Source organism: Gigantopelta aegis, chromosome 13 (genome assembly GCF_016097555.1).
Source record: "Gigantopelta aegis isolate Gae_Host chromosome 13, Gae_host_genome, whole genome shotgun sequence".
Lineage (NCBI taxonomy): Eukaryota > Metazoa > Mollusca > Gastropoda > Neomphalida > Peltospiridae > Gigantopelta > Gigantopelta aegis.
The window spans coordinates 28,246,380-28,261,460 of record NC_054711.1 but is presented as its reverse complement, the minus strand read 5'-3'; the positions used below and the strand labels follow the sequence as shown (position 1 = coordinate 28,261,460).

General features: G+C 42.9%; 2 protein-coding genes across 2 annotated transcripts in view; one reads left to right on the top strand and one right to left on the bottom strand.

The window, feature by feature from the left end:
• Window positions 1–15,081, bottom strand: part of LOC121387743 — an 89,541-nt gene that overhangs the window by 73,395 nt on the left and 1,065 nt on the right. Inside the window, 1 exon segment of the mRNA XM_041518944.1 lies at window positions 11,219–11,269. The gene's annotated coding sequence lies outside the window, so the exon portion shown is untranslated.
• The window catches only part of LOC121387742 (nicotinamidase-like), a 76,451-nt gene continuing 63,945 nt past the window's right edge, over window positions 2,576–15,081 (top strand). Inside the window, exon 1 of the mRNA XM_041518942.1 lies at window positions 2,576–2,835. The gene's annotated coding sequence lies outside the window, so the exon portion shown is untranslated. The remainder of the gene's footprint in view (window positions 2,836–15,081) is intronic.

The window sequence follows — 15,081 nt, the reverse complement described above, 5'->3', positions numbered from 1 at the left end:
ACACCAGACCCAGACCCAGACCAAGGCCCTCACCCAGACCCCAGACCCCAGACCCAGACCAAGGCCCTCACCCAGACCCCAGACCCAGACCAAGGCCCTCACCCAGACCCCAGACCCAGACCAAGGCCCTCACCCAGACCCCAGACCCCAGACCCAGACCAAGGCCCTCACCCAGACCCCAGACCCAGACCAAGGCCCTCACCCAGACCCCAGACCCAGACCAAGGCCCTCACGCAGACCCCAGACCCAGACCCAGACCAAGGCCCTCACCCAAACCCCAGACCCCAGACCCAGACCAAGGCCCTCACCCAGACCCCAGACCCAGACCAAGGCCCTCACCCAGACCCCAGACCCAGACCCAGACCAAGGCCCTCACCCAGACCCCAGACCCAGACCCAGACCAAGGCCCTCACCCAGACCCCAGACCCAGACCAAGGCCCTCACCCAGACCCCAGACCCAGACCAAGGCCCTCACCCAGACCCCAGACCCCAGACCCAGACCAAGGCCCTCACCCAGACCCCAGACCCAGACCCAGACCAAGGCCTTCACCCAGACCCCAGACCCCAGACCCAGACCAAGGCCCTCACCCAGACCCCAGACCCAGACCCAGACCAAGGCCCTCACCCAGACCCCAGACCCAGACCAAGGCCCTCACCCAGACCCAGACCCAGACCCAGACCAGACCCAGACCCAGACCAAGCCCCACCCAGACCCCAGACCCCAGACCCAGACCAAGGCCCTCACCCAGACCCAGACCCAGACCAAGGCCCTCACCCAGACCCCAGACCCCAGACCCAGACCCAGTCCCAGACCAAGGCCCTCACCCAGACCCAGACCCAGACCCAGACCAAGGCCCTCACCAAGACCCAGACCAAGGCCCTCACCCAGACCCAGACCCAGACCCAGACCAAGGCCCTCACCCAGACCCAGACCCAGACCAAGGCCCTCACCCAGACCCACACCCAGACCCAGACCAAGGCCCTCACCCAGACCCAGACCCAGACCCAGACCCAAACCAAGGCCCTCACCCAGACCCAGACCCAGACCAAGGCCCTCACCCAGACCCCAGACCCCAGACCCGGACCCAGACCCAGACCAAGGCCCTCACCCAGACCCAGACCAAGGCCCTCACCCAGACCCAGACCCAGACCCAGACCAAGGCCCTCACCCAGACCCCAGACCCCAGACCCAGACCCAGACCCAGACCAAGGCCCTCACCCAGACCCAGACCCAGACCAAGGCCCTCACCCAGACCCAGACCCAGACCCAGACCAAGGCCCTCACCCAGACCCAGACCCAGACCCAGACCCAGACCAAGGCCCTCACCCAGACCCAGACCCAGACCCAGACCCAGACCAAGGCCCTCACCCAGACCCCAGACCCAGACCAAGGCCCTCACCCAGACCCAGACCCAGACCAAGGCCCTCACCCAGACCCAGACCCAGACCCAGACCAAGGCCCTCACCCAGACCCCAGACCCCAGACCCAGACCAAGGCCCTCACCCAGACCCAGACCCAGACCAAGGCCCTCACCCAGACCCAGACCCAGACCCAGACCAAGGCCCTCACCCAGACCCCAGACCCAGACCAAGGCCCTCACCCAGACCCAGACCCAGACCCAGACCAAGGCCCTCACCCAGACCCCAGACCCAGACCAAGGCCCTCACCCAGACCCAGACCCAGACCAAGGCCCTCACCCAGACCCCAGACCAAGGCCCTCACCCAGACCCAGACCCAGACCAAGGCCCTCACCCAGACCCAGACCCAGACTCAGACTCAGACCCAGACTCAGACCCAGACCCAGCCCCAGACCCAGACCCAGACCCTCACCCAGACCCAGACCCAGACCCAGACCCTCACCCAGACCCAGCCCCTCACCCAGCCACTGCCCCAGCCCCAGCCCCAGCCCCTCACCCAGCCCCAACCCCAGCCCCAGCCCCAGCCCCAGCCCCAGCCCCAGCCCCAGACCCTCACCCAGCCCCAGCCCCAGCCCCAGCCCCAGCCCCAGCCCCAGCTCCAGCCCCAGCCCCAGCCCCAGCCCCAGCTCCAGCCCCAGCCCCAGACCCAGACCCAACTTTGGTGTGTTTTGGGCCTTAGGGTGGGATGTAGCTCAGGGGTAGAGTATTCTATTTTACTAACCACTGACAACTAACCACTAGTCACAGCCCGGGTAGGCAAGGTGTTTGCCCAGGATAACATGCTTGAACCTTAATTGGCTATAAGCAAAAAAGTAAAATGAAATGAATAAAAGTCAAGGCAGTCTTATTGCACAGAAAGATAGAAAATGAACGTTTACTGGCAACATTTGAATCTATAGGTTACACGCCACCATTAATTACTCCATGCAATTCAATACAAATTATATGTCAGAATGTCAAGAGGGCATCTCATTACTGATCATTCAGACATGGCAGGGCTCAAACACAGCCCAGAATGCTCAGTTTACGTTTACGTGGCATGGTTATCCGAAGCCAGATTGCAAAGAAATTTATACCCTCCCAACCCTAACATGAAAACTTAAGCATAAAAAAAGGAGTGTCACGTGCACCATGCAGATGGCCTGCTTAGTTAGAAATGTGTTAAAAATTCTAACAATCTTCGATTTTTTTTTATACATTTGCCATACACTTTCTGAAATGCTTTATTCAAGTCTGTAATCTACTTTCCATTACCTATCACCATCCTTGATTTTTTGTTTTAATTTTTTTTAAAGTAAGGTAAAATTTGATACTGGCTCTTAACTTGTTGTAACTAGTATAACAGTAAAGGACCTGCATATATGACTCCAATGAGTATGGTTACAAAACTAGGAGCTGTATTGAACTTGGACTAAGGTAAGAAACTCTTTTTTATTATTATTATATTAGGAAATATCATTTGTGTAAAGTCAAACCGTTAGGACCTTTTATAGTAAAATATTGTGTACTTTGATTTCTTTAGAACTGTTTTTGTTAATTCATGTATTAGGTTACTAAACCACTAGCAATTAAGATAACCCAACCCAACCAGAGAATATTATAGACCTTTTTGTTAAACCTTTAATAAAAAGTAACTCAGTAGCAAAACACTGCTACACCTAAATTACCAACAACAAAATAACGAAAATTATACGTGGCACCGTTCAGGACCGCAAAGAAAAGCCTAAATCACTTAACTCGCTATATTAACTATTAAATTCACTAACAAACTCATTTTCTAACTAGCTCTAGTTGTACAATAATATAGTTATATCGTAATACTACTCAAAAATAACTTAGAGAACTCAACAAAGCCTTGACACTTAAACGAAATAGAAAATAAAAAACCGCTAAAACTGAAGAAAAAAAAAATGGCTGACCAAAACCAAAACAAAGAAACCACGCTCAACATGGTTGAGGAAGAAATTCATGTTCAAACCCAGGACGATAAAGAACCAACCCCCACCCCAAAATCCCCTACCCCACCTCCCCAACCCAGAAAGCCCACCACCAACAAAAAAGGTAGAAAAAACAAAATCGAATTCATTAGCCTTAACCCCCACCTAAAAACAAAAGAGCTGGCGCTAAACCTAGCACGTATATGGGAAGCGCAAATAAAAGATCCCTTGCTGCTAATCGGAAAGAGTAGTCCATGTAGTGGTGACAGCGGGTTTCTTCTCAAACTCTGTGTGGTCCTTAACCATATATCTGACGCCATAAAACTGTAAATAAAATGTGAGTGCGTCGTTAAATAAAACATTTTTTTCTTTCTTTCTTTTTTTTCTTTCTATAGCCAGTTCAGTCACTAAACATGAAATTTGTGGAAGTTTTGGTCTATGGCCACGTTTTATATCAGGAACTGTAATTTATTCAAAATGGCGGCCAAATTAAATCATTTGCCATTAATTTTAAAGTTTTTAAGGCATATACTCCTTGTAATATATCAATATGTGGGTTTTGAGGGTCGCAGAACATGAATATGGCACTTATAAGTAGCTTAGACTTCATACAGAGGCTCTTTCTGCATTTATACTCTAAAAATATGCTATTTCACTGGATTTGGTTCATCAGTTTGAGCGCAAGGTTAAGAAGGAAATATTTTATTTAACGATGCATTCAACACATTTTATTTACAGTTGAATAGATCCACCGAGATGGTTCGCTCCTGTGACACAAGCACTTCAAGCAAGCACTCAACCTAAATCCCGTTCCCATGTCTTGAGAAAGAACTGGCATCTATATTAATGGATGGATGTTGAATATTTTCTTTGTACTTCATGTTTGTGACAAGGATTCTTAAGGAAACCACAATTTATGTCAATTTTGATATTCTTGAGTTAATTATATGCCTCGGTGGTGTCGTGGTTAAGCCATCGGACATAAAGCTGATAGTTACAGGGTTCGCAGCCCGGTACCGGCTCCCACCCAGAGTGAGTTTTAACGACTCCATGAGTAGGTGTAAGACCACTACACCCTCTTCTCTCTCTCATTAACAACTAATAACTAACTCACTGTCCTGGACAGACAGCCCAGATAGCTGAGGTGTGTGCCCAGGACAGCATGCTTGAATCTTAATTGGATATAAGCATAAAAATAAGTTGAAATGAATGAATATGCAAAGATTATTTTATTGGAAAATCATGTAAAACATGTGAACTATTGCACTTACAACAGAATGTACCTGGAAGTAATTAGAAACAGCTTACCTTCAATGTGTCCTTAACACATCGGAGCATTTTCAAAATAATTTTCACCGGTTTTTTAAGTTTGTTTAACATACCAGTCCACTAAAGCACAGTGAAAACAAAATGGTTCCTGCTGCTATGGCAACTGCCTCTGCTATTGCGGTTTACTAAATACTGTAGCAGAAATGTCTTCATTGTAAAGGAAACAAAACAGATGTACTGCGTTATGTAGGTGGTACTAAACAGACATATGGTTTGGAAAGCAGTCTCAGAAAAATACTTGTCTACTACTGACTGGAAACTTTTCTCAGTATTATAAATATACTCCAAACAACTACACTCAATTGCTCTTGCTTATCAGGTGATGTTTTTAACAAACTGTCTTAAAGAAGCCAATTGTAAAATATTCACCTCTACCAAAATAGCTGACATGTTTTTGTGTATTTTTTGTGTAATACTGGACGGTTTCCAACTCGGGGCAGTCAGGTAAATGTTAAGACAAACACGATGTGTTGCCGACTGAGCAGACGCATTAAAGTAATTGTTACCATGGAAACATTTTTCAATTCATTTTTTTTTTCCAAGTAAAGATGAAATGATAGTAATTATGGAATAAAAAATTTAAAATGTAAGCAAATAATTTTATTTGAGTAATTATCTTAGTAAAATATATGTTACTATGGAAATATTGTTCAAGTATTTACTTTTTGTTTTCCAAACAACAATAAAACAAAACAATTTAAATAAATAAATTAATTAACTAAATAAATTAAATAAGGACAAAAGAAAGTATGCCAAACATCACATCAGAATGGAAGATGTGTGTTGGTAAGGACAAAAGAAAATATACAAAACATTATATCAGTATGGAAGATGTGTGATGGTAAGGACAAAAGAAAGTGCCAAACATCACATCAGTATGGAAGATGTGTGATGGTAAGGACAAAAGAAAGTATGCCAAACATGACATCAGAATGTAAGATGTGTGATGGTAAGGACAAAAGAAAGTGCCAAATATGACATCAGAATGGAAGATGTGTGATGGTAAGGACAAAAGAAAGTGCCAAACATCACATCAGTATGGAAGATGTGTAATGGTAAGGACAAAAGAAAGTATGCCAAATATGACATCAGTATGGAAGATGTGTGATGGTAAGGACAAAAGAAAGTATGCCAAACATGACATCAGTATGGAAGATGTGTAATGGTAAGGACAAAAGAAAGTGCCAAATATGACATCAGAATGTAAGATGTGTGATGGTAAGGACAAAAGAAAGTATGCCAAACATGACATCAGTATGGAAGATGTGTAATGGTAAGGACAAAAGAAAGTGCCAAACATTACATCAGAATGGAAGATGTGTGATAGTAAGGACAAAAGAAAGTGCCAAACATTACATCAAAATGGAAGATGTGTGATGGTAAGGACAAAAGAAAGTAATTTATATGCATTTCCAACTGTATTGTTTGTACTGTGTGTTATTATAACAACAGTTTTTTTCAGTTGTAAATTTATGTTTACATGCAAAACTATGCTACTAAATCCGCGATCATAACACAATTACAGTGAGTTCAAAACACACATAAATAATTTTCTTTCATCTTTACCGTGACCTATATTCTGTGATTATGTAATTTTCTGCACAAAATAAACAACAAACACATGTAAATGCATGGCTGCTAACCATAAACATAACAATGTTTTGTGACTTTGGCTCCAAGTCTGTTTGTTTAATATACTCTGTTGTAACAGGGACTATCTTGAGTTTTTTGGCCTTACAAGACTTCCATTTGTTTCCCCCTACAAAAGTAATACACACACTGTTTTTTACCATTGTTTTTTAAATAAAAAATCCATTATTTTACCTTAATATGTTTTAAACATAAAGCATTATTTATACCAAGAAATATATTTGATATTTGGCCATTTGAAGAAATAAAACATTTTTACATACAAAAACATCACAATTCCAGAAATGCATTGGTTATACAGATATTCATATTTTAACTAAAAATGTTTTTAATAATGGAAAAACAGTTTATTTGCAGAAAATCTTTTCAAATGGCTTCAAACTCAAAACAGTAAAAGAAAATAATGTTTTGTGTTTATTTTCCAAAATTACTGGGTGTGTTTGTCAGTGATAGAAATAAGCAAAAACATTTACTAGTCCACCGGACAAAATACATCTAGAAATGTATTTGTCTGCCAATATTTTCACTTGTCCAAATAAGTGGTTTGTGTTAATCAAGTACCAGGAGGATGTTTGTGATTGCTCAAAATGAAACTGCACTGTAATTTTTTACTTATCCACTGGACAACCACCGAGGCACATTTTGCTTGTCCAAATAGATTTTCACTTGTCGGGACAAACGGACAAGTGCTTATTTCGAATGCTGTTTGTGTGTATGTGGTGTGTGTGTGTAGAGCTCAGTGGTCGGTCTAGGATCGATCCCTGTTGGTGAGCCCATTGGGCTATTTCTTGTTCCAGCCAGTGCACCACAACTGGTATATAAAAAGGACATGGTATGTGCTATCCTGTCTGTGGAAAAGATCCCTTGCTATTAACAGAAAAATGTACCAGGTTTCTTCTCGAACTACATGTCAGACATACCAAATGTTTGACATCAAGGAACATTTCGTTCTGTATCACACTGCGATTCGCTACACAAGTTTCCGAGATCGCTATGCAATTTTAAAACATTAAACTGTACCGTGGTTGCTAATCAATTTTCAATTGATGGGAAATATCACTAATCAAGATTTTGAAAACGAAATGTTCCCTGGACATCCAGTAGCTGATAATTAATAAATCAATGTGTTCTAGTGGTGTCGTTTGAGGTGAATCTGTTAAATGCTTTGGAAGAAAGGAAGGAAATGTTTTATTTAACGATGCACTCAACACATTTTATTTACAGTTATATGGCATCGGACATATGGCTACGGACCAAACACAGATATTGAGAGAGGAAACCTGCTGTTGCCACTTCAAAAACTAATTCTTTTCGATTAGCAGCAAGGGATCTTTTATATGCACCATCCCAGACAGGATAGTACATACCACGGCCTTTGTTACACCAGTTGTGGAGCATTGGCAGGAACGAGAAAATGTTTTGGAATGACATACACAGATGAGATCTTTTTTGCTTTCATAACACAGAGAATAACAAACCAATAAATTTATAGTCTGCTTTTTATCAGTATCTGATAAACCATCTAAGAAATGAAATAGAATACTTCAACCTATAAAAAGAACTCTTAAAAAGAGAGATAATTTCTGAAAAAGAAAAAACCGCTCACATAACCAAACCAACTCAAGATAAAGACATTGGAAAGGATCCAGAAAATGCAATCTACTAATAAAGCAAGAATACTTAACAGACTGAGTCCAGACACTGGCAATGATGTGATATATTAAAAATGTTTAACAGACTGAGTCTAGATAGAGATATTGAAATTGGGAAGGAAAGAAGAGTTTATTAATTTTATCAATTCCTCAGCACATATTAAAGTTAAAGTTTGTTTTGTTTAACAACACCACTAGAGCACATCAATTAGGTAATACTTTGTTGATCCATCAAATAGGTCAGTGGTCTGTGACAGTGACAGTGATCAGGTTGGGTTCATATCTTGCTACCGGCTCCCACATATCTTGAGAGAAGAAACCCGCTGTCACCACTTCATGGGCTACTCGTTTCGATTAGCAGCAAGGGATCTTTTATATGCACCATTCCACAGACAGGATATCAAATACCATGGTTATATGTAGGACCAAACAGATATTGAGGGAGGAAACCCACTGTCGCCACTTCATGGGCTACTCGTTTCGATTAGCAGCAAGGGATCTTTTATATGCACCATTCCACAGACAGGATATCAAATACCACGGTTATATGTAGGACCAAACAGATATTGAGGGAGGAAACCCACTGTCGCCACTTCATGGGCTACTCTTTTTGATTAGCAGCAAGGGATCTTTTATATGCACCATTCCACAGACAGGATATCAAATACCACGGTTATATGTAGGACCAAACAGATATTGAGGGAGGAAACCCACTGTCGCCACTTCATGGGCTACTCTTTTTGATTAGCAGCAAGGGATCTTTTATATGCACCATTCCACAGACAGGATATCACATACCACGGTTATATGTAGGACCAAACAGATATTGAGGGAGGAAACCCACTGTCGCCACTTCATGGGCTACTCTTTTTGATTAGCAGCAAGGGATCTTTTATATGCACCATTCCACAGACAGGATATCACATACCACGGTTATATGTAGGACCAAACAGATATTGAGGGAGGAAACCCACTGTCGCCACTTCATGGGCTACTCTTTTTGATTAGCAGCAAGGGATCTTTTATATGCACCATTCCACAGACAGGATAACACATTCCACGGTTATATGTAGGACCAAACAGATATTGAGGGAGGAAACCCACTGTCGCCACTTCATGGGCTACTCTTTTCGATTAGCAGCAAGGGATCTTTTATATGCACCATTCCATATACAGGATAACACATACCACGGTTATATGTAGGACCAAACAGATATTGAGAGAGGAAACCCGCTGTCGCCACTTCATGGGCTACTCTTTTTGATTAGCAGCAAGGGATCTTTTATATGCACCATTCCACAGACAGGATATCACATACCACGGTTATATGTAGGACCAAACAGATATTGAGGGAGGAAACCCACTGTCGCCACTTCATGGGCTACTCTTTTCGATTAGCAGCAAGGGATCTTTTATATGCACCATTCCATATACAGGATAACACATACCACGGTTATATGTAGGACCAAACAGATATTGAGAGAGGAAACCCGCTGTCGCCACTTCATGGGCTACTCTTTTTGATTAGCAGCAAGGGATCTTTTATATGCACCATTCCACAGACAGGATATCACATACCACGGTTATATGTAGGACCAAACAGATATTGAGGGAGGAAACCCACTGTCGCCACTTCATGGGCTACTCTTTTTGATTAGCAGCAAGGGATCTTTTATATGCACCATTCCACAGACAGGATAACACATTCCACGGTTATATGTAGGACCAAACAGATATTGAGGAAGGAAACCCACTGTCGCCACTTCATGGGCTACTCTTTTTGATTAGCAGCAAGGGATCTTTTATATGCACCATTCCACAGACAGGATACGGCCTTTGATATACCAGTTGTGGTGCACTGGCTGGAGTGAGAAATACCCCAATGGGCCCACCCACGGGGATCGATTCCAGACCGACCGCGCATCAAGTGAGCACTTTACCACTGGGCTACATCCCCCCCCCCCAATGTACAATGCAATAATATCATGATGCATTATTTTCATGAATCAGACAAGCACTCTACTGACTGAACTAGATCTTCACAAGGCAGTAACAAAACAAAAAAAATCAGAGTCCAGCTTTAAAACTAAAAAGGCCACATTTAGGTTTTTTCAGGGGCATCCTCGAGTAACCGTGAACCGGGCTATTAACAGGAAATGATTTCTGTACACATGCACTGTAATGTACGATTGATTTGATGAAATAATGTTTTATCTTGTTCACTTTATTGTCAAAATCAACCAACAATGTTAATATCCATGCCATTTTCTGTTGTGAAGAGATTAAATGCATGTCGTAGTCTAATGTTGATATTCTGCAGCTATGCCCGTAAACCGGGCTATTGTTTTTCAAGAGTGACGCGCGTCATATGACATCACCAAAACTCTTAGGCAATGAATCTGCGAAACAGATGAGACTTTGAAACTGACAGCGGTGTGAAACTGTTGTTTACTTAGGATTGTTTAATATGACATATCATTTAATGTAGTGCGCACAGTGCAAAATGGCGATCATGTATACGTTTCCACATGTATAAAAATATTTCGAATGTCTACTGGTCTTTTCCTCATTTGTGCACTTTGTTTTTGGGAAGGGTTTCTTAATTTAACAAAAGTATTTTGATGTCAGGGTTCAATTGTATGCAGATTCCTTAAAAACAAGTCAAACGTAAATAGACCAGTTTATGGGGTAGCCCGGTTCACATTTTTTCATGATATATATAGAGATTATTATACGAGCTTGTGTGTCGTACTGATTTTACGAAACGAGTGTCAGGATTTTTATATTGCCAAAGCGAGAGCGAGGGTAATACATGAATCCTGACATGAGTTTCATATAATCAGTACGACTCACATGTGTGTGTAATAATTTCTTTATTTTCCATATTATTATCATTGTTTTCTTTATGAATAACAAGACCCAACTCAAAATGTTTCAGCCACAACTAGAAGGAGACGACGAAATGACGTCATATTTCAAATGCACAGTCTGAGCCAGGACTGGAGAAGTAACATCATTTTATGATGTCGCTTCCCAAAATTACGTCATTACACTTATAACATGTGTGCTTCGTATGATTATTATTAACTCGGTTATGTTGAACCATGTGAATAACAAAAATGACTAGATACGATAACGTAGCGCTGACATCGACACGTAGGCGAAAGTTTCCGTTACAATACCGTAACTAAAAAATGACTAGTACATGTATATGGCTAAAACTAAACATACCTTTTCATACCAAGTCTACAGTTTCTTGAAATTTACAGCACCCAGACAGCTCTAAAACAAAAATACATCTAATTAATTCATCAAAAAATACTGATTGTTTAAAGATACAGTGAAACACTTCTATACTGGACACCTACAGCACCAGGCAAAACGTCCAGTATTAAGAGGTGTCCAGTTTAGAGAGGTTATTTTCTGTACTGATATTTAATTAAATTTCTGTTATATTCTTTCCAATATAACATCATCCCATTGGTCCAGACGTAGCAATGGGAGTTTGTAAATTTTTCGATGAAAATAAAAATTACATTGTCAGGGAACGTCATATCGGATGACGTCACTTTAAATTAGTATTTTATCTTACTGAGAGTTATTGTTTGTGGACCAAAATGTTATTCAAAATAAAACACTAACTTTTAGTGTTATTATTAGTAAGTATGCTTCAAATTATAACGATTGCCTGTTATTTCTTTTACATTCATCTAAGTATCATCCAAAAAAAAAAAAAAAAAATCATCTGCATCACACAATTCGCAAATTATTTTGTTTTGTTTTTTTAGTTGCCAAAAAGACTCCACATCATACAGTGGCTGCAACTCAGGATAGTTCCTTTAAATCTGGCCAAGCCTGCCGTTGGTGAGATACGTGACTTGTTGTCCCAGTGGTAAAGCGCTCGCTTGATGTGCGGTCAGTCTGAGATCGATCCCCGTCGGTGGGCCCATTGGGTTATTTCTCGTTCCACCCAGTGCACCACGACTGGTATATCAAAGATATATCATCCTGTCTGTGGAGTAGTGCATAAAATGTAGCAGGTTTCATTGGGCTATTTCTTGTCCCAGCCAGTGCACCATGACTGGTATATCAGAGACCGTGGTATGTGCTATCCTGTCTGTGGAGTAGTGCATAAAATGTAGCAGGTTTCATTGGGCTATTTCTTGTCCCAGCCAGTGCACCATGACTGGTATATCAGAGTCCGTGGTATGTGCTATCCTGTCTGTGGAGTAGTGCATAAAATGTAGCAGGTTTCATTGGGCTATTTCTTGTCCCAGCCAGTGCACCATGACTGGTATATCAGAGACCGTGGTATGTGCTATCCTGTCTGTGAGATGGTGCATATGCTATTAATCGAAAAATGTAGTGGGTTTCCTCTCTAAGACTATATGTCAACATTACCAAATGTTTGACATTCAATAGGTGATGATTAATAAATCAATGTGCTCTAGTGGTGTTGTTAAACAAAGAAAACTTTGTTGTCATAAAATGCTGTTTCATCAGTGGCAGAGATTGACTCTACAACTAGGGACAATTGAGATGAAACTCAAAGGATAAAAAAGAATGATAAAGAAATTATTACAAAAAGTATAAAGTTGGTTTTGTTTAACGACACCACTGGAGCACATTGATTTATTAATCATTGGTTGTTGGATGTCAAACATTTGGTAATTCTGACATTCAGTCTTAGAGAGGAAACCTGCATAATTTTTTCCAATAGTAGCAAGTATCTTTTATGTGCACCATCCCACAGACAGGATAGCACATACCATGGCCTTTGATATACTAGTCGTGGTGCATTGGCTGGAACAAGAACATTAATTGATCTTAGACAAACTGCGTATCATGCGAGTGCTTTACCACTAGACTACATCCCATCCCTAAAATAATACAAAGATAAAATTAGAATTTTGGGTTGGGGTTGACAAGAAATATAAAAAGAGACCACTTGAACCCCTAAATTCCTCTGGGTCAGTAGAAAGTTATTTTATCCTGATAATCAAAAGAATTCTGGTATTTATTGAAGGAATGGAAACTACATTTAAACACAAAGTCGAAAATATCAGTGTTTGAAATAAAAATGAATTAAAAATAAAAAAGGACCTGTCATCTCAGATGGGGGGGCGGGGCAGATCCGTATACCACTATGTTATGGGGGGGGGAGAGATCCGTATACCACTATGTTATGGGGGGGGAGAGATCTGTATACCACTATGTTATGGGGGGGGAGAGATCCGTATACCACTATGATATGGGGGGGAGAGATCCGTATACCACTATGTTATGGGGGGGATAGATCCGTATACCACTGTTATGGGGGGAAGAGATCCGTATACCACTATGTTATGGGGGGGGGGCAGATCCGTATACCACTATGTTATGGGGGGGGAGAGATCCGTATACCACTATGTTATGGGGGGGAGAGATCCGTATACCACTATGTTATGGGGGGGAGAGATCCGTATACCACTATGTTATGGGGTGGGGGGGAGAGATCTGTATACCACTATGTTATGGGGGGGGGAGAGATCCGTATACCACTATGTTATGGGGGGAGAGATCCGTATACCACTATGTTATGGGGGGGAGAGATCCGTAAACCACTGTTATGGGGGGGGAGAGATCTGTATACCACTATGTTATGGGGGGGGGAGAGATCCGTATACCACTATGTTATGGGGGGAGAGATCCGTATACCACTATGTTATGGGGGGGGAGAGATCCGTATACCACTATGTTATGGAGGGGGGAGAGATCCGTATACCACTGTTATGGGGGGGGAGAGATCCGTATACCACTATGTTATGGGGGGAGAGATCCGTATACCACTATGTTATGGGGGGGAGAGATCCGTATACCACTGTTATGGGGGGGAGAGATCCGTATACCACTATGTTATGGGGGGGGCAGATCCATATACCACTATGTTATGGGGGGGGCAGATCCGTATACCACTATGTTATGGGGGGGGGAGAGATCCGTATACCACTATGTTATGGGGGGGGAGAGATCCGTATACCACTATGTTATGGGGGGGGAGAGATCCGTATACCACTATGTTATGGGGGGGGAGATCCGTAAACCACTATGTTATGGGGGGGGGAGAGATCCGTATACCACTATGTTATGGGGGGGGAGAAAGATCCGTATACCACTATGTTATGGGGGGGGGGAGAGATCCGTATACCACTATGTTATGGGGGGGGGGGAGAGATCCGTATACCACTGTTATGGGGGGGGGAGAGATCTGTATACCACTGTTATGGGGGGGGAGAGATCCATATACCACTATGTTATGGGGGGGAGAGATCCGTATACCACTATGTTATGGGGGGGAGAGATCCGTATACCACTGTTATGGGGGGGAGAGATCCGTATACCACTATGTTATGGGGGGGCAGATCCATATACCACTATGTTATGGGGGGGGCAGATCCGTATACCACTATGTTATGGGGGGGAGATCCGTATACCACTATGTTATGGGGGGGAGAGATCCGTATACCACTATGTTATGGGGGGGGAGAGATCCGTATACCACTATGTTATGGGGGGGGAGATCCGTAAACCACTATGTTATGGGGGGGGAGAGATCCGTATACCACTATGTTATGGGGGGGGGAAAGATCCGTATACCACTATGTTATGGGGGGGGAGAGATCCGTATACCACTATGTTATGGGGGGGGGGAGAGATCCGTATACCACTGTTATGGGGGGGAGAGATCTGTATACCACTGTTATGGGGGGGGGGGGAGAGATCCATATACCACTATGTTATGGGGGGGAGAGATCCGTATACCACTATGTTATGGGGGGGAGAGATCCATATACCACTGTTATGGGGGGGAGAGATCCGTATACCACTATGTTATGGGGGGGCAGATCCATATACCACTGTTATGGGGGGGGCAGATCCGTATACCACTATGTTATGGGGGGAGATCCCTATACCACTGTTATGGGGGGAGATCCGTATACCACTATGTTATGGGGGGAGAGATCCGTATACCACTATGTTATGGGGGGGGAGATCCCTATACCACTATGTTATGGGGGGGGAGAGATCCGTATACCACTATGTTATGGTGGGGG